Source organism: Myotis daubentonii, chromosome 4 (genome assembly GCF_963259705.1).
Source record: "Myotis daubentonii chromosome 4, mMyoDau2.1, whole genome shotgun sequence".
Taxonomy (NCBI): domain Eukaryota; kingdom Metazoa; phylum Chordata; class Mammalia; order Chiroptera; family Vespertilionidae; genus Myotis; species Myotis daubentonii.
The window spans coordinates 67,631,080-67,654,004 of NC_081843.1; the positions used below are offsets into that span (position 1 = coordinate 67,631,080).

General features: G+C 35.0%; 1 long non-coding RNA gene across 1 annotated transcript in view; it reads right to left on the reverse strand.

The window, feature by feature from the left end:
* The window catches only part of LOC132232417 (uncharacterized), a 36,168-nt gene extending 13,918 nt beyond the window's left edge, over positions 1-22,250 (reverse strand). The window contains exon 1 of the long non-coding RNA XR_009452423.1: positions 22,118-22,250. This is a non-coding gene — a long non-coding RNA (uncharacterized LOC132232417). The remainder of the gene's footprint in view (positions 1-22,117) is intronic.
* Between the last annotated feature and the right edge of the window lie 675 nt (positions 22,251-22,925).

Here is a 22,925-nt window from a genome sequence, read left to right on the forward strand (position 1 = left end):
GTCTCCCTCACCACCAAACCTCACTGTGGAAAGTAACTTTTTTTAATGACCTCTTTAAAAATTTTGTTAATTGCATTCATTATGCATTTTTACATATTTTCTTCTTGTTTGTGTACAACACACATTAATTGTAGTGTAGAAGGAAGATACACTTTGTATCTGATACTGTCTGTAATCCATACCAATACATTCACTAATATATTCATTAAATGTTAAATAATTAAGTATTGTGTGATTTTATAGTGAATAAATCTTTAGTAGATCATTATAGAGATGTTTACAAGTGTTTAATGATGATTAGGGAACTGGTTGGGGTTTTGCATGTCCAAGAATACAGTATTATTTTTCCCACTTAAGATAATGAAATATTTTCTCTTGCTATACAAAATTTTGCTTTCCCACATGTTTTGGAAGTGGGTTAAATCCAGATAATTAAAAATGTCTATAATTATATTACTTGAGCATTTATTGTGTTAGGCTTTGTGCTAAACATTTTATAGATATTATTTCTTTAAAATAAACTACCTCAGTAGAGATACCTAGAAGAAAGAAGAGAGAATAGATATGGGGGAGAGGTAGACGATTTCATTTAAAGTGTTTTTTAGAAAACATGTTCGTAATTCTGGTGCCTGTCTTCATTACAAGGACAGGACATTCCATTCCCTCACTTTCTACTTATTCCTCCATCCTCTGAATTCTAGTTTGTTTCAAAAATTCACCATTTCATGAAAACTCTACCAGATATATTCATTAAAAGCCTTTTGTGGTGAACTCAGTGGGTTTCAGTTCATATCCTATGTGATTTCTTGACTTTTTTATTTAACAACTTTGACCATTTAATCTTTTAAAAACACTCTATTTTCACATATATCTCCCATATTTAGCTTTCTTCTTGCTTTGATGTGCAGACCCTATATTCAACTATACAAAGCACATCACAACTTAGATGAGTTACAGTCACACCTATGATTTAATCATAGAAAACTGACTTCGTTCCCCTCAGCCCAAATCTGCCTTTTCTCCAGGCTTTCCCATTTCAATAAATAAAGTCATGATTACCTCCATTTCTAGAGCCAGAATTAAGGCATGATCCATGGCTTTTCCCTCTCCCTTATCTCTAGTCTCCAATCAATCATCAAATCATAGTCTCTTGACTATTTTATGCAGCAATTTACTAGTTGGCCTCCCAGGGGGTCAAATAAATATTAAAGTAAACTGCTTATTTTTCTGGATTGATCAAATTTATATGATAAAAGAGACAGAAGAAGACCCCTAACAAAGCCATCGGACCATGGGCAACTTGGGACTGGTACAGCAAGACCGCAGGAAGAAGGCAGTGAGAGAACCGCTAAAAAACAGACATTAGGTTCAGTTGGGTCATGGAGTGCAGCTAAATTTAATTACCAGAAGTCATATAGGATATACCGAAGACTGAAGTAAGGACAAGAACTATATGTATAACTTCTTAATTAAAGTTTATCAGTCCATTGCTTCCTTATTTCATGAGATGTACTAGTAAGTCTTCTTATATCAAGAGAAAGGCTGAAAATTGGAATATGAAATAAAGTGGATTTTGTGGTAAAATGAGGAAGAATAGAAGAGATTGGGATATGGAGTATTTATTAGAGTATTAATAAGGTGTACTTGACATGTCATAAAATGTACATGTTTCAAGTGCACAGTATATTTAGTTTTGACAAACGTGCACATCTGTAAAACCATCACCATGATCAAAATTGTGAATATATCCATCATTCCCTGTTATGATGCCTTCCTCCTAGTCATCTCCAGGCAACCACTAGTCTGCTTTCTTTTAGTATAGATTAGTTTGCATTTACTTGATTTTTTTTCATAACACATAGTATATATTCAACAACTCATATTGTGTGTATCAATAGTTCCTTATATTTTGTTCCTGAATAATATTCCATTATATCTACATAATACAATTTATTTATTAATTTACTTATTTGAATTATTCCCAGGTTTTTATGTTACAAGTAAAGCTGCTATGAATATCCCTGTATAAAACTTTGTACAAAGATATACTTTCTTTCCTCTGTGTGAGGTATAAATACTTATGAATGAGTAGAGTGTTTGGGTATAGCATAGACGTATATTTAGCTTTTTAAGAAATTGCTGAACTGTTTTCCAAAGTGATTGTTCCAGTCTTCAATATCCATACTAACACTTGGCATTGCTGGTCTTTTTACTTTTACAAATTTTAATGATTATGTAGTGGTATCCCATGATCATTTTAATTTAGCTATCTCTAGTGGCTAATGATATTTAGCATATATTCGTATATTTATTTGCCATTTTATATCTTCTTTCACAAATTATCTGTTCAAATAATTTTCCCATTTTTAAAATTGTTTTGTTTGTTTTCTTACTTATAAGCTTTGAGAGTTCTTTATACACTTAGGACAGTTTCATTATTAGGTATATGTTTTGCAAATATCTTGTTCTTTTTCAGTGGTGGCTTACTTTTTCATTCTCTTAACAGTATCTTTTGATGAAAAGAATGTTTTAATTTTGTTAAAATACTATTTTTTCATTTTTGATGGGTTATGCTCTTAACTATATAAGAATTCTTTGCTCAATCCACCTTTAAAAAGCTTTTCTCCTGTTTTCTTCATCAAGTTTCTTCATGATAGTTCTATGATCCATTTTGAGTTAGTTTTAATATGTGGATTAAAGTTTGGGGTTTTCTGTTTTGTTTTCTCTGCACATGCCTATCTTTGTGTGTGTATGGAAATAAAACTGATCCAGCATCATTTGCTAAAAAGCTTTAAAAAAAATAAGAGTGACTATTAAAACCAACCAAGGTAACTGACACAGAAACCAGAGAGCGGCAGTGGAGGGATTTGTAGGATTCTGCAGAATATCCCGTTTTCATTCAGGCCATTTTTAATGTCCCAGTGCATACTTTCTAGTTCTAGTACAATGGCATCTTAAAAGTTGTTGTGCAGAACCTTTCTTGAAATACATGATCTTAAGAAGTGGAATAAAATATTTCAACTGTGTATCAAAGTAGGAGATTATTGGATTGAACCAAAAATGGTCAGTAGAAGGGAACAACTGAGTTAGTTATTTGGGGAAAATGTACAATTTATGTCTAATTGTATGTCTTTCATAACTCATCTAACTCAACTTCATTCTAGGTTTTCTTAAGAAAGTAATTTGCTTTTCTCCCATATCTAGCTGTCAGTGCTTGCAATATCTGCTTAGGCTTCCCCCAGTATAATTTTGCTTACTTTGAAACAGGATTCTGTAAAATTTGTTCTTGCCACTTTCCATTGTTTTAGAGAAAGTGTTGCTATGATATGTCGGTCTTTGGCTCGAACAATGAAAAACACATAGAAATGATTAGATATAGATAAATAATATGCTAGATAGCAAAGGATGTCATTTTAGGTAAAGTAAATACATGGAGCTTGGAATATTCTAAAATACTGCAATAACTTTCCTCAGACATAGATTAAAATAGCATTTTGTTTTTCAATCAACATCAACTTCTTTCAAATAATTCTCAGTCTCTGGGTTAAAAAACTACTTTCTCTTAATTTTTTATTTTGCAAAATTTTTAGTGAAAATAGGTAAAATTGTTTATTGTCTATTTAAATATTGTAGTTCTACATAAATACAAATCTGAGATCATCATATTCGTTGAATAGTTGATGAATAAAAGCAATGCACAGGGTGAAATTTGGAGATTGTATTGATTTTCCCAATGTTTAGAAATTTAACCTGATATAGGCAAAATAAACATGGAGATTTGCAAGGTCTGTTTAGCTCTTCATTTTTAAGTATTATATACTTTTATTTCTTTGTTCTAACTATAGTCCCTAACTGATGTCCTGGTTCCATTGTCCTCAGGGGTAACTCTAAATTCTATCTTTCTAAAGATGAAGAATTATGGAACATTAAATGGAATGCTGTATAGTTAAGAGTAATTAATAATGATTATTATAGCCATTAATTAATAAATCCATTCTAATTGTAATTACTTATAATAGTGCATTAGAAAATGACTTTATGTTAATGGATCAATGAGAGAAAAAGGAGGGTCTTTAAGTTTGTAGAAGAGTGGGTAGGAAAGTTATTAGATGATAGGAGATAGGGCTCATTAAAGATATCGAAATGGCTCGTCCACAGACATTGTTCTCATATCTTCTGATATGTGAAAGATTTTTTTTCTGGTAAAGCTCTCCATGTCCAAATGGTTCAATAACAAAAACCCTACAAATATTTCCTCCCGATTCCATAATAAAATATTGCAAAGAACAGCTCGTTGAACCTACCTACTAAGCTGATTTCCTGTGAGAAAGAAAAAAAAGGGGGGGTGTATCTGCACAAATAAGGTGGTTGTGCCAGGTCCTAAAAAAATGAAGGATCTGAATTGACCAATATGTAATTCCCTGATATTGCTTATACCATATCAGTTTCTAGTGTTCAATTGTTTCCAGTAAAACCATCTCACATTTTTATCATACTTTATAGTTTGTAAAGTGATTTCACATACATATCACAATGGGCCCTAAAGAAAATGCAGTGAAATGGGTAGGACAGATTTTTGCCAATGATACAGATCTGGAATGTGGCCGGGAAATATCATAAACATGATGCCAATTTCAATCTCCTTTCAGGTAAGAAGTGCAGGAAGGATGACAAGTTGACTGACCATCTCAACCACGGTAAGTCACAGCTGAACCAAGAGATGATTCCACAGAGAGAAGAAATCAGCTTTTTCAAGGATCTTTATCTCGACCAAAAAGCCCTTTGGTTTTTCTAGCAATAGTCACCAATTCCAGTAACCTAAATACAGAGTTTCCCCTCTATCTATTGTTTTCCAAACAGCTTAATTTGGATCCCTTCCCCAGTAGTTTGAAGGAGAAGGAAGTGTACTCATCTCATTAGATTATATGGAACATCAGAAATTGAGTGGAGGGGAGGGTCAGTGGTGGGAACTCAAAAAACTTTGAATTCCTTTATCACTAACTGGTCCTGGTTAAGGCAAATTTCCTGTACTGAGATGTTAAAAGAAAACAATCTCACAAACACTGTAGAACGAGAGTTGACATTGTATCTGGAGAGCTCTTTTAGCCCTAAGCACAGTCAAGAAATAGTGAGGGGTCTTGCCTAAAGCAATTGCATCTTCAGGGTTAAGACAATGCCTTGGTCACTGACTGACATTAACAATAGCAGGGGAAAAAATCATTGCTAAATGATGAGTGAGAAGAGAGAAGGAAGGAGTGAAGAAAGAAAAAGGGGGGGGGGACCCTGAAGACATGGACAAAGTATAAACGTCAATTTCTCTTGTTTGTTTTTTCCATTTTGAAAAAAAATATCCAGGAAAATATTATAATCATAGCTATTGTATGAATTTGAAAATTCAGGAGTTAACTACATACCAACATAAGATATACTATAAGTTTACATCCAAGATCAGTGGCACATTTTTCTTTTTGCCAGTCTTAATTCAGAGACCTAACTATGAGACATGAAAATTTACGCTGGCATAAAGATGACATTTAGCCCAGCTGGCATGGCTCAGTGATTGAAAGTGGACCTATGAACCAGGAGATCCTGGTTCAATTCCCGGTCAGGGCACATGCCTGTGTTGCAGGCTCAATCCCCAGTGTGGGGATTTCAGGAGGCAGTTGATCAATGATTCCCTCTCATCATTGATGTTTCTATCTCTCTCTCTCCCTTTCTCTCTGAAATCAATAAAAAAATATATATTTTTAAATAAAATAAAGATGACACTTAAAAAACAAAACTAAAAGTACCTAAGTTTCTAATGAAAACACTTTCATTATCACATTTTTAATATTGTAACTCTAAAATCAAAATTTAAAAATCATAATATAAGAGGGTGAAAAAGTGTTTGCATTTTAAGTATAATGTCAAACACGTGTATTTCTTTATCTAGAAATACATTCTACTTAATGCATTTTGGTTTCAATTTCATGAACACATTTTTATAAACCCAAAGTTTTAAGCTTGTTCTTTTAGTAAAGTGTCAATTTACACATACCTTTAATTTGCTTCCAATCTTTTTTTTCCACATGTTTATTGACTTTTAGCTTAGTCCTTGAGGTTATTAAAAATTAGGTAGGGCTGTTTTTTTCTGCATCCCTGAGATGAGCACGGATCTAACTCAAATTATGCATCTAAAGTTTTGGTTACAAGTAAATAAATACACATTTGCTATAATAAAAATAGAACACAATAAAAATAATAACCTAGGCTTTTCTCAACCCCTTACTCTGTACCACACAAGGTACTTGGATAGGTGACTCAATTAGTCATCTTCCATTCCAGCATAGAGTTGCAATATGGTGATTTTTGTACCTTATTGTGGATTTTAATACATTTGTACTGAAATAGATTGAAATTGATAAGCTCACATAGCGATAGCTACCTAAGACAAAATATATTCAGGCAATTTCTGTTCTTTTGCTCACACTACCCCCCAATTCACCTCCCTATTCCATTTTTATCATACACAGTAGTAAGAAAAGGAAGAGAAATGTTCAGAGATGTTATGACAAAGCACACAACTGTCAAACTGAAATGCTTGTTGGATGGATCCTATTATCCCTAGGAGAAAGAACTTTCAGTATACCTCCACTTCAAACAGTTGTCTACTAGTAGTCTGACATTGGTTAGTCATCTTCCCTCAGTCACATGGTTGTGGCACTGCTGGAGCCAGAATCTGAACCTTGTGATGCTCACCCCTCATTCAGGACTGAATCCATTTTTAACAAGAAAAAAGTAGAAAGTAGTTTTGAGTTAAAGCAGGTATCATAAATATCAGAAAGAGGATAAAGAGGGAAATCTTAATTCCCAAATTCTTTATGGTCAACTATACATGATTCCAATTACCTAGTTAATTTTGAAACCTACTATCTGAATTATTTGTCAGTGGCTAGCATCCTTTCTGTTTGGTTGCTGTATTCATTTAAATTGGCCCATTTATTTTAAATAGCTCTACTGAGGTAAAATTGATATATTACAAATTGTTCATATTTAACTGTATCATTTTTAAGTTTTTCCATATGTATACATTTGTGAAATCATCACCACAATCAAGATAATGAACCAATCCATTACTTCCAAAAGTTTTCTCATGCCTCTTTGTAATTATGTTAAGATTCTTCCATGCTGGAAAAGGTATCAGTGTTTCATTTTTGTGTACTGCTGAATAGTATGCCATTGTTTGAATACAGTACAGTTTATCTATTCACCTGTTGATGAACTATTGTCTAAATTGTTAAGGTTTTTAGAGCTGTGCAGGGTTGTGCTTTAGATAGATATGCAATTATGATTGCATTTGCCTCCTTTTTTAAGCCTAGTTAGCAGTTCATCATAATGTAACTCTTAAAAGAAGTTATTTCTGTTTCAAAAATGACAAAACATCATTATTTCAGGATTGTAAAAACTATTACACTTTTTTCTTTTATTTAGGCGAGGTCTATATATTAAAACAATTGGTTATGTCAGTCAGTCAATAAGGTATTTGAGTGACCAGAGTCTGGCAGGGGTCTTCAAACTTTTTAAACAGGGGGCCAGTTCACTGTCCCTCAGACCGTTGGAGGGCCGGACTATAGTTTAAAAAAAACTATGAACAAATTCAGCAACAGGCAGCGGCGGCAAAAACACCCGGCGGGCCGGATAAATGTTTTCGGGGGGCCGCATGTGGCCCCCGGGCCGTAGTTTGAGGACCACTGGACCAGAGTAATCAAATTAGAAAAAAAAATGGCTTTCGTTTTTATTTTATAATTTTGAGAGTTATTTTTAATTCTATAATTTTGAGAGTTGTTTTATAAAAAGTATTTTTTTTTATTTTGAAAAATCTATTAATGTTATTCTTTTAATTGGTTGAAGGGTATAAGAGCAAGATGGGGTAGATTTCTGATTTCATTGATTAGCAGTATAGAAAAATGTTCATATTTCACAGGTACACCATTATTAATGCCCAATCCGCTTGTCCCTTTTCATGCAGAACTCCCACTGGGAGTACCATATGAGAAAGAAATGTAGGATGAGACCCGATTATGAGACTAATTATGACTTTGAGTTTTCCTGGATAAGCTAATTCTTTCTACACCCTGGGATCAGTAAGCACGAAAGTAGTTTCACAAGGATTTCACTGCATTTAACAGTATATGGATTTGTAAGTAAATCCAGAAACACTCACCAGCACTTCCATTCTCCAGTATTTTCTTTGTGTTTTGTTTTAAAAATGATAAAAATTTTAAATAAGACAACGCTGCAGGTATAGTTTCATTAAGCAGACACCAATTTCGTATTTTTTGGCCCTGACTCATTTGTTTTAAATAGACTATTTAGTTTTATTGGCACCACTGGTTAAATAAGACTAAAGAGGGACATGGGAAAGCAGGATGAAAGGGAACTTGAAAGAGAAGAAAACAACAGACAAATGAGAGTTGGAAGGAAAAGAGAGGAAGAGAAGGACTGCTGTGAGATGAAAGACGACTGGCAGGAGAGGCTCTGCTTAATTTTCATTTTTATTTGTGGAGAGCTTTGTGAGTGACATAAAATGATTATATATTCTTGCATGATTTGAAATCTGTGTTTGATTTCTTCTCTCTCTCTCTCTTTTTTTTTTTTTTTTGGTGTGACAAATCTCACAAATACTGATTCCAGAGTTTTCTATGATGCCACTATCAACAAATCCCTCCAGCAGCCTTTTTTATTCAGTCACCCATTGTACATCTATCTGAGGGGGAGTTTCTTTGTGTACTGAGTAATTTCCATGTTGTGAGGTTTCTTGTCTTCAGTTACCTCCAGTTTTTTGCTTTAGTCAGAACCCTCACATAGCATTCAAAAGGGAAAACTCAAAGCAATATAGACTGTTGTGCCTTTTACAAAGAATTAGAGCTGTGTGCCCCTACCAATGTAGCAATATATTATATAAGGTCAATACTCCTTTTCACATGCCTCCAATACAGATGCAGTTTATGAGGTAGAACAGCAAACACTGAATCACTCTGGTAGAGATACACAAAACAAGTAATTATTGCTGGTTGCATAAAAATAATTATGCAGTTGTGTGATGAAAACCAGTTTTTAACTGGGAGGGGAAATTCTACCAAAAAAAAGCATGTGGAAAAGCTAAATGTTGTGCTCTGGAAAATAAGCCATTCCACAAAACTTCCTAATGCAGCTGCATTATCCAGAAGAGGTACCATACTTTTTTTTTAATAGCACATTGCACACTGGAGGTAATACAGTATACTTGTGTACAAGGCACATATAATTACTGCTATTTTCTGTTGACTTTTCTGCCAAAGTGACCATTTTCTCTGTTATCAATTCATCTAATATTTTAGCAAGAATACCCTTAATTGTCACTTAATGCTTGCCAGGTAGTTCTTGATTATGATTCAATAGACACCTAGAATCACTAGTAGTTCTTATTTCGAGTCAGCTATTACTATCATAAATGTTACTGCATATTCTCTGTGCCTAAGATATATAAAATAGCATTTAAAATAGGGAAAAAAGCTAATGGGGCTTTATTTGTAATGCAGCATATTTTTCTTTAGATTATATAGGACACCTATGATGTGTTCATTTCTATAGAAGGTACTTATCTCAAATATCTACAGTGAGTTCCCTCTGCTCTGACATATACCTAGGCCCCAGTGAAGCCAAGAGGATTTTGTTGCCTTACTGTTAAGCATGGCTGTTCTGGGCCCTTTAACTAAATCCACCACTATGAATGAACTTCGAGCAGAAACAGCAAGTACAGCTACATTTAGGCTTATATCAGCATTTCTGTTGAACACATTTTAAAACTACAGTTAAGTAATGTGGAGGTTATGGCATGAAGTGACAAAACCCTAGCCTGTGAGCTGGATGAGACTATCCTGAGCCAGGCTTCCTGGACCAACACAGTGAAGTACATGGGCTAAAGAATGAGGCTCGGCTTTGCCTCTGAATTTTCAGGAGTGTGAAGACTCTTTAAAAGTCTTAATATTAAACATACCTTACCTATACACCATAATGGCATCTGTGGCCAGCACACAAGCCCGTGAAGCTGGAGGAAGTTTCCATCCTAATCCTTTTCATCGCTTCTTGCTGCTTCCTCCCCCTGCCCACATTTGCATACTGGATTCCATGCCACCAAAAAATAAAAAGAACAAACAAACAAGACTTCCTTGAGGCAATTTCTATGTAACTTTTCTGAGCAAAGCTCTGAACGTGATTAAGAAATTTGGGGCAAGAAAAGGAAAGGTCAAGACAGAACCTTAAAAATTCATTTTGTAACATGATGACCAATGCAAACAAATGACAAAGATATATATATTTAGCATATCTGTACACTCCAGTCTACACTAATAAAATATAGAAACCTTGGTGCACATACCCAGGGCTCTATATTCATTTTAGCTTGGTAATTAATGCTCATATCCTTAGGATACTTATCAATTGTAAATCTATCTTTATCTCCTCATTTCCTAATCAGTTCTAGAGCTTGATAGTAAATACAAATATTGGTGTGATATAGTGCATTGCCATTAATAACAAATTATTGTATGCCATATTCTAAATGTTTTAGACTATTTTTCCTCAACAATTTAATGATGTAGTAAAACCAAATAGAATTCTCAAATTTTATATATATGGGTTTTTTAATAGACATTAAATATTACTAAATATTTTCCTATTTTGCAAGTTATATTAAAAAGTAAAGTTTTCTTTTAAAATTTGGAAAAATAAATATTTGTTATTAATCTGATATATGCATTTTGTCTTAAAGCATATTAGTGATTATTCTGGTTATTAATATTAATAATGGCTCTTTTAAAAAAGTAGATCTACTCATTTGGGGATTGGGTTTTAAATATGTTAAGATTAGTGTGATTAAGTACTCAGAATTTTTAAATATTCATTTTAACCACTGCTAACAAATCTAAGTTGAATCCTTTTAAATGTTTTTCCAAAACCATTGTTGGTTTTATTTTGTAAAATCTGCTTCAAAAATTAGTCTACCACTGTGAATGAATTACTTTTAATAGAGAGATGAAGAAAAGGGGGGAGGAGAAATTCAGGAGAAAAATGTCAAGTGAATCAATACGATTAATTAAATTAAATGTGGATTTATAAAACTCATATTCATAGACTTATACAATATATTCTCAGTGACATTTAAAATATGTTTTGAAAATCCCTAAATAAAGTCCCATGTACATGAAGACATTTCCATCTTTAAGAAATTAAAAAAAAACGCTTAACTACATAATAGAATTATATAACTTTACTGCCAACTACCATATATGTAATTAGTTTTTTTTACAGAAAAACAGGAACAATTTTATATATAAAACTTTTAAATATATATATATTTTTGCTACTTTCTGAGATGTTCATGCTTAAGCCAATAGTTAATCTTGACCACTAAATAACATAAATAGTTTTTATTATTTTAAATTTGTATCAAGGTCATTTTGTTCTTAACCCATTAAGTTTACAACTCTCTATGTTGTTCTTCTACTAGATAATTAAATTATTAAACTTAGTCAAATGTTTATAATACCAAAAGTTAATTTTCACAAGTTGCAAAATATGATGTAGAGGAAAGGAATTGGTTCTAAGTTTTCTGAAATACATTGTTTTTTAAAAATTCAGGCAATACAAAGATAAAGTGTTACCTTAAACCTACTTGTAGAATTAACATCTGTGAATGTTAAAAAGGACAACAGAGTCTTTAACATGGCACAATAGCTAAAAAAGAGATTTGGAGAGAGTATTCAGTTCAGACAGTACTTAACAGAGTGATTTGTATGTAAGTCAATTTAACTTAAGAAAAGCAGTAGTCTTTAGGTATTAATTTTGAGTTGTTTATGATTGCTTTCTCCCAAAAGTCTATTAATGTTAGTGGGTTTGTCCCAATCCTGTGTATTTCATATTGGTATAAAGCCTTTTATTTCTGCTTTCATGAGAAGTATATTATCTTGCTTTCACACAAATTTTAGTCATAGCTATTTTAACAAATGACATTTTTTTTCCTGTAAAAAGGTTCCAAGATAAAGATTTTACATCATAGAGAAAAATTGAGAGAATACTTTATTTCCTTTAATAGCCTGCTATTGATGATCAAAACCAAGGAAACAAATGTAATTGGTAAAACAAACCCCAAAGGAAGTTTCAAATATCTCAAGTAGGTGGATATTCTTGGTTGAAAATAGCTCAATTTTATATCTAGAATCTAAAATATATATCCATGCCCCTCCACCCCAATCTTGCTTCCAATTTTAATACTTCAGCTTTATCAAAGTAAGCAAGCTATTGTTAAAATAGAAAATCCAGGTTTGAGGGCTGCTGCCATTTCCCTCTTCCTAGTACAATTCAGTGCCAAAAGCTTTTGGAAAAGGAAAGAAAGAAAGGTCTGCTCCTGTGCTGTGTGGAAAGTAAAGGGGCAGAGGGGCATCACTTCAATCTCCTGGCTCTGGTCCTTTCTCCCTCTCAGATATCCAGAGAAAAGAGATGCTCTTCATTCACAAAACAAAACAAGAAAATCTCTATAATTATTTTTGGCTCAGATCCATTGAAATTCATTCTCCTGGAAGCGCCTCTGTTTTAGATTAAAACAATGCTTAGAATATTCATTCTCTGCTCTCTCTTTCATTCTTTCTCAGTCACTAACCCAGTATGCCACCCACTCCCAATCACCGTTCCCCAACCTTCCCCCACTCCTGCCCCATTTGTCTCTTGCTTTCTTATTTCTCAGTCTTGGCTTCTTTTGCTCTCTGTCCCAGCCATTGGTTACATTTTTTTCCTCAATCATACTGAAGTTAGACCTCAGAGGTTGTTAACACCAATGACTACAAGTGCCTACTCAAGGTCTCCATGTTCAATGTTGGTTGTTCAAGATCCATACCCTCTCCCAACAAGGAAATTTCCTCAGTTCTGTGTCACTGATCGTGTCTTATGATTGTTAATTTGTGACCTGATGTTTTAAACCAAAAAAATAAATCATAGTCTTATCTTGTTCAGTAAAATTGGGTATAAATTTTACTTTCTCTTTCCTCTAGCCCTCTCTTCAATAATCAGTCCTCAAAAGATGGATAAAATCTTTGTTGTCCATCGTAGGTGGCAGTTGTTGAATTCGAGAGATAAAGTGTGGAAAATTTTATTTTAAAAATAAAAACTCCATATTTAGTTATTGAAAAAATTTAGTGCATGAAACCAAAATCCAACTATTAAATTTATTTTTCTATCATAATTCTAACTTTGATTTTTCCCTCCTAAAGGGCAAAAACTTTTAACATTTTTTAAGGCAAAAATTTTCAGCAAATGCTCCAAATAGTTTGTGTGTTTATATTAACAAAAGTTACCTGTGCTTTGAAAGATGGGATTCTCTTTCTTGAAACAGTGGATTAATTTGGCCTCCTACTACAAGGCAATACTTTTATTTATAATTATTCACATTTTGTGGAATTCCAATTTCTTATACCTTTTAATTCTTGGTAACTGTAGACAAAGTTGCTGAAAAACCCTTTATGGAAAGAGGTAGATCTGATACCTACTTTCATTAGCATCAATGTCCTTCTATTTCTCACTTTCTAATTGGAATAACTAATTTGTGCTCATTTCAGATTCTGGGTTGTTAGGAAAGTCATCCAACCTTAGTACCTACTACCCGTGGAGTATGCATCCTGTTTAGGGGTGCATTCCTGCTCTTTTGAACAATGAATGTTTTGTGTGGATACTGTCATCACATATAAATAAGTAAGTCCTAGCCTTCCTGCACTATCTTAACAAACAAAACAAATCCTAATAGGTAAGGTCTCTGGGATTTCCAACCTGCCCAGTAACATTATAGCCATCTTGTAAGCATATATTTAAAAGAGTTTGGAAATCTATTTATAAGACCTCACAAAAGCCTTGATTACTGAATTCTATTTGGCTTACCAAATAGAGGGAAAGAAAAAAAAAAGGAAATCCACACACACTACCATTAATTACACTGTAAACATTTAATAAATATTCTTTCTTTCCATCCTTTGCCCTTTTCAAAGTAAGGGTGGTAATTTACACCCATTATGCCTCTTTCCAGTCATTGTTTTATTTCTTTTCTTTCTGGATGGCTTTTACTTGTGTGGAAAAAAAGAAGAGGTAGACATATAGGAGAAGATAGAAATGTTTACCTAGTACATCTTTTTTCATATAGAAAAACAGATTGGCACCTTCTACTTTTTCTTATGACCTTTATTAAACCACTGATTCTGGAAGTTGCATTTTAGTTACAAAATATTGTAAAGGGGATATAGTAGGAATACACAACCCTTTATTCTGAGCCAAAGGAGGGGAAGTTTAATAGCAATGTATGGTTGTAGGAATGGTTGTGTTTGAGATCCATATGCATGTTCAACTCATACATTCAGGCAGTGCAATAAAGCAGGGAAAAAACAGCTGATACACAAAAGGGACCGTCTAGACAGTACCCCATCCGTCTGGCTAAATTTGGTGCTGGCATTCCCAATGGGATTGTAATATAATTGTTCTGGTGTCTGCGTTCATTCCCCCTGTCAAACACCATTCCAAATATACATCCTTCTCCCCCCAACCCTTTTGCTTCCATAAATATAAAGCCCAAACTGTGCCATGCTAGAGAGGGTGTGTTAGATGGCCCAGGCCCAAGAAAACATTGTAATTTAGCAAGATCATGTTATTTAATTCCTTAGGAAAAAAAGTCCTCCTGTTACTTCCTTACTCCAAATAGAATTAATTTCAAGATTTAATAATTAAAATTAGAACATGGAAAAATATAAATGCAAATACAAATAACCTTGAAATATTGAGCACTTTACATGAAAGTAAATAGGCCTTTTTACCCCTTTTTATATTTATTAACCTCTGTTAGAAAATTTAACAGAAATCAGAGATATGAAAGTGTGATGATGGACATGGATCATAAATTCTAATGAAGAAAAGACTAATGAAAAAACGTTAAGCCAAAGCACAGAAAAATGCAAATTGTGTATTTTTTTTTCTTTCTTGGGTTTAAAAAATGATATTTTTTCTCTTTGAACATCTTTTATAAGTGAAATTTCTGTTAGTTTTATGTAGGAATGATTTCATATAACTGGCTTTTTAAAAGAGAAACCAGAAATATTTATCCACTGATTTGTAGTAGCTGTCAATTAATATTTTAAAAATATTCTGGCTGAAGACATGAAGAAAATTAAAAGCACTACTTACAGATAAAATACACTAAAAAGCTCATCATTAAAATAAATAATGCACAGATTAGTGACAAAAATGCTTATAATCTAAAAACACTTCTACAACCCTGAAATTAAAGCTGTCAGATTCCTTTTTTTAAAAAAGAAAAAGAAAAATTCAGATTTTAGGATTGTCATATTATAACCAGATATACTTATTTTACTATCTGTTCCAAGGTATCACCTCTAGGCATTGTTTAGATATTAAAACTGACCAGGAAACCTATTTTTTAAATGTTTATTTTTAACTCCAAGGAAAATTATTTTGGGAAAGAGATAGGGTTATTTGTTTTGTGTTATTAATTGTGGGTCTATATTTGTACTTTCTATTTTAGAGGTAAATAATCCTTTCCCTGACCCTGTAAATAGAAATTTGTCTCCCATCCCTGAGCAGTTTTGAGAGACTAGAGTAGAATCCCAACTGAGTGAAGAAAGCCTCCCCACCCCCATCATGGACCACTCTGACTAGAGCAAATTCAAAGAAAATACTTCAGGCACTAGATCCTGGCTTTATCCAACTTCAGGAGGCTGAGAGACAAGTACGCCAACCAAAACGGGGCACATGAGCAATGGCTGTTCCAGGAAGAAGCAAGACACACAAAGACAGCGCACGATTACGCAGAAAATCCCACCATAGCCATCAGGACACATTCAGACACCTTTTCCAGATATCTTAAAATTCTCAAATGTAAATGAAAGATAAAAAACTACAGCTGTCTAAACTTCTCATGTGACAAAATAAGATTAAGAGATTGTAGCCTTCCTTTTGAAATTTTAAAGCATAGTAATTTCATATTTTTTCCTCCTTTGTATGCACTTGTTCTTTGCACATGGAGATGAGAAACACAGTCATTAAAAAAAGACAACATCATAATATTTGAGCAGTATCTGCTTGCAGCTGGGTGGTTTGCTTGTGATTGTTTTTTATTCACTTTATTATTATTTTTTTTACAATACGTACTGGTAGAAGGTGAAAGAAAGGCACGCTGTAGGCCTATTTGAGATGAAACGGTGTAGCAAAAATCTGAGTTTTATACTTGGTTTTCAAACTATTGAATAATATCCTATGAGACCTCTTAGGTCTTAACTGGATTAAAATGAATATATTTGTGCTCTGGCTCTTTTCAGCTAACTCATGTGCATGTGAATTGATGGTGTGCGAGGGGCGGGGGAGCTAGTGTATGTGCCATTGGGAGAGGATGTGGGCACCAGGCTGAGGGTGGCTGTGTGAAGGAGCTTGCAGGACTGTGTGGGCCGCTTCCAAAGACTGAGCGAAATGAAAATCAGCAGGCCTTGGGGTCTGGTGCGTTTTGTTGGGAGCCAGAAGAGAAGCTTAGTTGGGAGATGAGGAGGGAGGAGAAAGGTGGTGGTGAAGGGAGGGTGGAGAAGGGGGTGTGGCGTGTGTGTGTGTGTGTGTGTGTTTGTGTGTGTGTGTGTGTGTGTGTGTGTGTGTGTGTGTGTGTGTGTTGGCTCTGAGGTTTCAGTTATGGCTGAGCCTCTAGTTTTTGTTTTGTCGGTTCCTCATGTAAATAGGCTAGAATTTCAGGTTCAGGTTGGAGTGCATGCAGAGAGCTTGTAGTTGGAGTTTCTTTTTCTGGCCCTTCACTATGGTTGCTGCTCAGAACATTGCTGCTGCTACAGAGGGGGTGTGGGGGGAGAGCAAGGGATGAGGGTCTGTCTGCAGCTGCCCCTCTCACACTTGAATAAAAGAACTTTTTTTCAGGGGTAGGGAAGCTGTGAATACCTTTCCCAATAAAAGATGAGGCATATTGAAAACTATATTAAATTACCCTGATTAACAATTTAGCCACGAACAGGGCAGCTTTGGGAGATCTCTATAGGCAGGACTGGGGGCTATTCATGCCAGCAGCTAAGAGGTCGAAAGGTTTCTGAAGTTCACAGGCTCAGAGCCTTTGTTATGCTAACAGACAATCTCAAATCAGCTGCCTAGTGGAGTGTGAAATATAAATGATTCCTTGAGAACTTCCAATAAGTTGTCACTCTTGCTCTCCAAATACCAGGACAGGCTGCTAATTTCTAGCAGGCCCTTTTGCAACATTGCTAGCCCTAAATGAATGCCTTTGTAGTTCAAATAATCTTTTCAAGGGGGCTGTCCTATCATCATAGCCCAAATGCATCTTGGTTTTGACTATTAAGAAAATCAGGGCTCAGCAGTGCTTGACTTTTCCTAGCGGCCGATGTTTGGGAAGGGTGGTGGCAGCTCGCATGCACAACAAGTTAGCACCCACTGCAGGAGGGCGAGGGCATGAATAACAGGTCTGGCCCCAGGAGCTACCCTAACTTCACCCCCACTCCCTACCGGGGAACAATGCTGGGGAGAGATTTACGTGGCTCCCCTCAGGCCCGACTACCTTCTTCTTTCAACCACATCAACATTTCTCTGATTTATGGACCCTCTGTCCAAGCGGAGAGCCAGCTGACCTGCTAGCATCTGACTGGTCACTTCGAAGCATCAACTTTGGAGATGAATGTATTCATTCTTCAGGGCAAGCAAGGCCAAGGGGAAGAGGGCAAGGTGTATGTCCCGGCCAGGCCCCTGGTATCAGATGCCTGTGGATATTCTTTTATTGTTTTCCCATAAGAAGGATGCGAACATGGCTTATGACCTCGGGTGTGACCTTTGAGCATGTCCAGATGAATGTCCATGAAAAAGGGTCCTGAAATTATGTCCCATTTCAGCATGTCCAAAACAAAAACAAAACCGAAAAACCCAAAGCAAACCAACAAAACAAAAACAAAAACAAAGGTCTGGCTCCCTGAGTCTGAATTGCAAAGCTTTTTAAATAAGGAAAACCACTCCCCATTCCAAACCCAGGCAAGTTGGGGAATCCAGAGTGAGAATCAAGCTGGGAGGGTGTGCTCAAATTAAGCATCCTAATAAGAAAGAACAAAAGTAATTTACACAAATCAAGAAAACAGAAAAAAAGAGAGGACAGAGACCAAAGGAAATTCAAAAATCCATCTAGATGAGTCTTCACACAGGAAGGGTTACTTGGGTCCTAAAAATTCTGTTATTTCTGACTCTATGTCCTCAGTGACTTTGCTTAAATGTAAAAAGGTCCATCATATCACAGAAGTCTCTGCTTTTTCCAAACAGAACAGGTTTGATTTTTGGCAAGGAATAGGGACCAATCAAATGGATGGAGTTTGCTTCTTAATATATTTTTAGGGTAAGTTTATAAACATATAAAAGCTGTATCTTTTAATACTTCCTTAGGTAACTTTATAAAGCTTGAAGATTCAGCTATGCAGGAAAACAAGAGCCTTGATTTTCCTTCATCTTCTTCTTCCTCCTCTAATTACAATAACTTAAAAGTATTACTAGCTACAATGATTTTAAAATATTCCATCAAAAGTGTTTAGGGAGTTCATTTTGATTTATATAAAACAGGTTTAAGTAAATACTTTTTCTGTTTAGCTATACTGAGACTGACAACTATATCTTCAAAGATTAATTAAATGTAAATAAGAATGTTGGGTGTAACTTGTGCCAGTTTTGAAATCAGCCATCTTACATGTTTAAATCTTGTTTTTTAAAGCCATGATGCTAAGTACAATTGTAAGGGACTCTGGGATTCAACTCAGAGAATTTAGCTGTCAGAATAGGAGAGTGTTTAGAAATCAAGTAATTATTTGTCCTTCAAATACTTATTTGTTTCACTCAGTAAAACAATCTGCCAATAATATTGGCTAGAAAAATTAGTTCAGATTACAGACATTAAAGGAGTAAGAGTTTGTGGTTTCTTCTGCCAAATACCAGAACTAGAAAATAATTTGTTATTGATCTGCTCATCCCCTTTTCAGAGGGACGTGGGGTTCTGGCCCTCCTTTTTTCAGAGATAGCAGAAGGATTGGCCTCAAATGCACTTCTTATTACGCACACAGAAAACGGCAGCACTGACAGCTAAAAGTTCAACAAATGGGGCACAACTTGCTTAAAGGTAACTTTTCATCCCCTTCCCCTTTAAAAAATGTTAATTAATATGAAACCATAACTAACGACATGTTATTGACACACGCTGGACATTCAAAGGAGAAACACCTTCCCTGTGCTTCCAAATGCTTATTTTACCACTTCCAAGTGTCCTCCCTCTTTCCAGTCTTTAACACATCAAAACAGGGAAGAAAGAGCTTTTGTGTTATAACTACAGAGAAAACATTGGAGAATGTGTCAGTGCTGTGAATACCAGCACCAGTTTGGGGGTTGGTTTGTTTTTCCCCCTGCCGTGGTATTTCTTTTCCCTTTGCTTCTGCAGTCTTTAAACTCTGGCCACTTTGAGAAAAGCAATGGTTGAAATGAAAAGTTAGGACAAGCTGCATGAAAGCCGGGTGCTGCCAGAGTATGAGCATGATGAAAGCAGTGTGGGGACCTCGCAGAGCCAGACCAGCTCTCCACACCGAAAATTATTATAAAATAAAAAATGAAAGCTGGTCCTTGGCACTCTTTCTTAAAATGCTTAGGATCTAAGAGAAAGGGAATTCCAGTTTACAAAAACAAACAAACAAGTTTCCAGGGTTGCCATTTCCCCATGGTGGGGGTCTGGGTGTGTGTGTTTATGTGTGTGCATGTGAGTGTGTGTTTGGGGAGAAAAGAAGGCATGGGGGAGGAGGAAGGGCAGATAACTTTACTGACATATTAATTCTTTCGATAGCAGTAAATGAATGGCCCAAATAGACATTTGTTTCCCTTAATAGGTTTTGTACAGGTCTCTTACAAGCTGTGGCATATGCTTCATTTATATGTACATTTATTTAGAAGGATAGAGAATAATCGGTGTAGTTTGTCTATAGTCACAATTATTATTTAAAGTCCAAAGAGGCTACAACTTCTCTCTGCTCCAAATACGAATACAAAGGTCTCTTGTATATGCCTCCTGCATTATACTGAAGGCCAATTAAAAATAAAGATAATATCCTAAGCAGCGAGCCTTAGGGGGAGAGAGAAGGAGGCTAAAAGGCAAAGTGACGCCAAGATGGCTGCCTCTTCCTCCTTCCCCTCCTCGCTGCCTGTTTCCACATAGAAATTAATGTGATATTTTGTTTAGAAATCACATCGTAGGTCATTTGCAAATGAGGCAGCCACTAAGGCACCAAACCTGCCTAGAATACCCTCCTGATGCCACTGAGGTGTGGAGAGAGATTAAAATGCAAACATTTGAATGTACTTAGTTTGTACGTAGTGACTGGCCTCACACACATGAACACGCCAATGTGTGAACCACACACACAGCTGCAAATGGACTAAAAGGTCGAATCCCTCTTCGTTCCTAGGACAGAGGGCAAAGGCAGGCGTCAGGCCACCACCTTCCTCCTCAAAAAGTTCAAAAATGCCCTGTTCATGGTCTGGATTCGATTTTTTTAAAATGATATATTGTACTGATGACTCTCTCATTAGGCGGACTTTTGAAGTCTGGGAAGACAAGATTTCCATAAATTATCCCTCTAACTCATCCTATGCTGCTACAAAATGGAAAGCTAAATTTTTTAAAATATTTTTTTTTGTATTTAAAAAAGAGAGAGAATAGCAAGCTAACCAGCTTCCTGACTAACATGTTAGAGAATTAAAATCACTAGTAATTACTGCTATTAATTATAATAAATATATATTCTCAATCGCAAAATCCTATCCTTAAAGCTAAGCTAAAATAATGTCAAGGATAAATAAAAGTGTATTTGGGGCTTTGTAACAGATTTATAGCAGGTTACTGTGTAGAGTGGAGTGCACTAGGCATAGAACAAAGCAAATGGTTTAGTTCCTATAGGAAATATATTAAAAAGAAAAAAACCCACAACCCTTTATCTAAAAGCCATCAGGGACAAGCACTCAATACAAGTTAACAAGCAGGAACTGATAAGATAACATTTATATGAGGTCAGAAGTCAAATGCCAGTCAAAGGCTTTTAACCTCTTGGGTCATAAACAGGAATAGTTAAAACTGAGAGGTGGTTATTTATCGGATTTTAAGGTACCTGATCATTGCCAGAGAATCACCAATGATGAAACTAATTAGGATTTATAGAAAAAGAACTTTGTAGCTGTTCAAAGAAAATTAACCTACAAACCCATAATTCTTCAATTGTAGGGAGAGAAACAAACAAACAAATCCTCTTTTTGGCGGGGGAAATAAATCTAGCAATTTAAACAGATTTAGTTACAAAAATCTCTCCCAGAAATAATAATGTATAGCTAATGTACATATCAATTAATATTTGGTAAATTAAATACCTTATAAACTGCATTAATAATCTAACAACAAAAATAATCATTACATAATTTTTCCAATTTTTGTTCTTTTTCTTTTACTCCCCTTCAAACGTCCTAAACTAGACAGAATATAACTCCGACATCACAATAGTTCTCGCCCTCATAATACCATCATTTATAAATGAAAATATACATATATGTATTCTAATAGCAATTATTTTATGACATTGGACTAGCACAACTGCTTAATTAAATTTCTATCCTAATCTAACCAGAGAAACAGATGTCTCTTCCTTTATTTCCTTTGTTTTGATTTTTGTCCTGTTTATCTTTTTTTAGATATACATTCCAAAGTCCCAAACAGTTCCTGGTCCCAGAGTCCATGCTGACTTATATTTTCAAAGCATACCACCCCCCTTTTTTTTCCTCTTTGCAATAAAAGAAAGCAGATCTAGGTATTTCTTTCTAGAGAGAGATAGAGGGATTGTTGTTAGGCCTGCTAAGGCCCACTGTTTCTTTAAACAGAGTCCACAATACACTAGGCGAACATTGTGGATTTAAAATGCTTTTAAATATTTATCAGAAGTATTTTATCATCATATTCAAATGACACCTGGAGTGCACTCACCTTTATTGACAATCTCTGTTCTGAAAGTCCATTTGCTTCCTTAAAGCCCCCCAAGCAGAACAGGGACTACCCGTTTTCATTCAGTTAATGTTTAGTAAAAAACCAAGCAACCTTAATCAGCATGCTGATTGCATCGTCAACTAACAAATAATTTACTACTCTGAGCATTGCATTCCATTAAAAGCTCATTAAATTTTCTGTTCTCCAATGGGAGGTTTAGCTTTTGAACTGCATGCTTTTGCTTCGAATGATCATTTATTCAATTTTTGCAAAATGTTGTGGGGTTTTTTTTTTCCTAAAGTATAGGTGAGCATTTCAATACCTATAGTCTGCAGGCATATGGAAACACAGCCCAGGGTTTGGGAATGTTCCATTTGATTTATAAACTCTGTTTAATAAAAATTCAACATAATCTCTTACACTTTTAGTAGATCCTAAAATCACTGAGGGTATCTGTGGTTATGACTGACCCAAACATAGCCTCAGAAATAGGAATACATAATATAAAATATCAAATCCCTTTTTTAGAGCTTAATTTTTTCTTTCCCACACATTGCAGCTATTGTTGTTTTTATTATTTTTATCCTTGTAAATAGCTATTTTCTACTTATTAAAAAGGAACATGACACCACAAAACCTTTACCATATTTGATGCCAAACTTAATACCTCAGTGTTTATGTGTGGAGGGGCGGCTAGTTACCCAAAGAAACCCACATCATTTTCTGGGGTTTACACACACATCTTTTAAAACTCACAATCCCCGGAATTACTTTCACACCCGGACTGGTCTAGGAAAGACTATTATTT